Genomic DNA, 3,617 nt, shown 5'->3' with positions numbered 1-3,617 from the left:
TTATTCTCCCAACACCTACATCTCGGTCATTAATGAGATTAGTAAACAGTAAAGGCCCTACCATCTATTCCTGAGGGACACCACTGGTAATTGATTACCAAGTAGATCCGAATTAACCGACTGACCCCTTTGCGCCCTGCGGGGGAAATTGCCCCACGGGCCGCGAGGCTAGTGCAGGCGGATGTCAATGACACCTTCAAGGGTTGCGAAACTGGCAGACATCTGCTGCCAAGGCGCCCCTGAAAGGGGAGGCCTTTAGTGCCTTGGGCCGCCATTTTATTTTGTGGGCTGACTCTTACGTCAGCCCGACAATGGCGGCCCTGGCGTCACCAGGGCTACCATAGTGCAGACCAGCACTCCATTTTGGGTGCCGGGTCACAGGTCCGGTTGATTGCAACCTTGGTAGCCCATTGGTTGGCCAGTAAATGGCCTGCAGAGTGTGCAGCGGCCCTCCCCTTTAATTGAAGGGGAGGGGCATTGTAGCACGTCATCGCGACGTGGAGCTTCTGCGTAGCGCTGACCTCCTCAGTGCGGCGCAGGCCTCGCTGCCACCCCTGGAGTGCCTCGCTGAGGAAGCGGAGCACCGGAGACAATGCCGGAGACAGCGCTCCACTTCAGTGGAGGGGCACATGGCCCAATTCCATATTGGGGGCAGGACTTTCTGGCCAGGCGATAAAAGTCCCTGGAAGGTTACCACCCACAATCGGGGTGAGGGGTAATTTCGTCCCCTGTATTTATTATAAAATTATACAACTCTTCGCTTATAAATATTCAAGAGAAAGAAAGACTGGCATTTATATAGCGCCTTTCACGACCACCGGACGTCTCAAAGCGCTTTACAGTGTAGTCACTGTTGTAATGTATGAAACGTGGCAGCCAATTTGTGCACAGCAAGCTCTCACAAACAGCAATGTGATAATGACCAGATAATCTGTTTTAGTGATGTTGATTGAGGAATAAATATTGCCCAGGACACTGGAGATAACTCCCCTACTCTTCTTCAAAATAATGCCATGGGATCTTTTACATCCACCCGAGAGGGCAGACGGGGCCTCGGTTTAACGTCTCATCTGAAAGACGGCACTTCCGACAGTGCAGCACTCCCTCAGCACTGCACTGGAGTGTCAGCCTAGATTTTACGTGCTCAAGTCCCTGCAGTGTGGGACTTGAACCCACACCTTCTGACTCAGAGCGAGAGTGCTACCCACTGAGACACAGCTGACATATTGTGAATGAGATTCTTATGAAACTAGAATAGGCTAGACATAGAATAATGAAGATCTACCTGAAACAAAAGGTAGAATTTTCTGTAAAAAACACTCCTCCGCAAAGCTCTCAACTCCTGGTGTTGTTCACTTTTCAAACCAGTAGATGATGCTCATGGGCAGGTCAATGATTACAGGCAAACTGTGGGTGAAGTTAGTTGTACAAGGTCTTACTTCTTCACCCCTCCCCTCTCTGAATAAACCATTATAGTTAGTGGCCCAACCAAGGGTCAGTTGAGTGTCCGGATACGTGGGGGTTGGCAGAGGAGTGAGTGAGCTAATGTAGTCTTTATACCACTAATTGGCTAACTAGAAATTTTTTTTTTTTATTAATATATAAAAGGGGCCCAAGGGCCTGTTTTGTGCAAAAACTGAGGTTTGTTTCTTCAACTCCTTTGCCTTATGTCAATATCATTCTGTGACTGCAGATAAACTGGAAGGCAGAACTGGTCCTGTAAGATTGTCTTGCTCTTTGTCCCCACTGAGTACACCGTTATATTTAGTGGCCCAAATAATTTTTTATCAGCAACAAAGAGCATGGCAAAAAAGAAAACAAATGAAAAGACTTGCATTTCTATAGCGCCTTTCACAACCGCAAAATGTCCCAAAACATTTAATGGTCAATGAAGTACTTTCTGATGTGTCATCACTGTTGCAATAAAAGAAACGTGGCAGCCACAAACAGGAATGGATTAAATGTCCAAATCATCTGCTTTAGGTGTTGGTTGGGAAATAAATGTTGGCCAGGACACCTGGAGAACACGTGGGATACCTTTCATCCACCTCGCTTAAACAGTTCAAGGAATGACGGCACCTCCGACAACGCAGCACTCCCTTGGTACTGCAGTGAAATGCCAGCCTGGATTTTTGTGCTCAAGCCTCAAACTCAAAGCATGGTCCTTATTTTAGACAAAACTTTTGAACTTTCGCAGTTGCGGGTGATTTTGTTTCTTTAATGGCTTGATTGAATAAAATCTTTAACTGCCGCTTCCTGCAACATGCCTTCCTCCAGAGTGTGACTTTACACACCATTCACTGTCATTGTCCACCTGGGCATAAAAAGGAAAAAGAATGATTCCAACTGGAAACCTATAAGTAAAAGGTTAAAACAGGCCAACATACAGCCAAGAGAGAAGACAGTTAAGGGACACCTTGTTGAAGTGTACAAAATATTAAACAGTTTAGATAAGGTACAAACAAGGTAAGATAATGGGTTTATAAGATCAGTTTTCTGAGTCTGTGTTGCTGGCAGGAAGTCTTGCCTGCTGGCTGTGCGTATCTACCAAGTACTTTTTAAAATTCATTCCTTGGATGTGGGCATCGCCGGCAAGGCCAGCATTTATTGCCCACTCCTATTTGCCCGTGAGAAGGTGGTGGTGAGCTGCCTTCTCGAATCGCTGCAGTCCGTGTGGTGAAAGTGCTCCCATATGCTGCTAGGGAGGGAGTTGCAGGATTTTGACCCAGCGACGATGAAGGAACGGCGATACATTTCCAAGTTGGAATGGTGTGCGGATTGGAGGGGAACTTGGAGGTGGTGGTGTTCCCATGCGCCTGCTGCCCTTGTCTCTCTGGGTGGTGGAGTGCATGGGTTTGGGAGGCGGTGGCTATGTGATCACAAATTCCAGCTACGTGCAGCCAGAAGCTGTGATTCATTGGATACTTGCTGACCGACTGTATATTTCCTGTTTTTATTTCAGAATCCAGGCAATCACAGATGTGTTTTTCTTTTTGTGCGTGTCCCTCTCTATGGCCTTCGGCTGGAATGCCCAAAGATTATGGATACTCAGGGTTTCAGGGAGTGCAAGATGACCAGCAAGTAGGTCCCGAGCCCCATTATCGGTCCTATTGTCAGACTTGAGCTGGTTGAACAACAAATATTTATTTTGCGATCTGTACCCTCACACTAGCAATTAGAATCTAAGTCCTGCCACAGTCCACATTATGTATCCAATACATAACGTGGATTATTTCAGCTGGCAGTTCAACTACTTCTGTTAAATCTTTCATCTGTTTGGTTCCACTTATCACAAGCCATTGATTATTTTACTGGGTGTAACTATTATACCTTTGTATCACAGATATCGCGTCTCGCAGTGATTAATGCTAAAGCAACGCATTTTCCTATTGGTTCTGAAGAAACCACATCATGTGCCTAAAAATGTTCAAGCTGCCCATTTGATCAAAGCGGTGCTGATAATTCACACAGAGCATAAATCTTACCTGCTTCCCTTGTGACTTTGCACTTGGGGTTGGTCATTGTATCATTTTCTGGCAATCCAGAGGCAGAAACAACAGGAGAGTTCCATCAAAAGGTTACGATTGCCTGCTCCAGGGACTGTTCTGAAAAACAGA

This window comes from Pristiophorus japonicus, chromosome 17 (assembly GCF_044704955.1).
Source record: "Pristiophorus japonicus isolate sPriJap1 chromosome 17, sPriJap1.hap1, whole genome shotgun sequence".
Lineage (NCBI taxonomy): Eukaryota > Metazoa > Chordata > Chondrichthyes > Pristiophoridae > Pristiophorus > Pristiophorus japonicus.
This window is presented reverse-complemented; position numbering follows the sequence as displayed.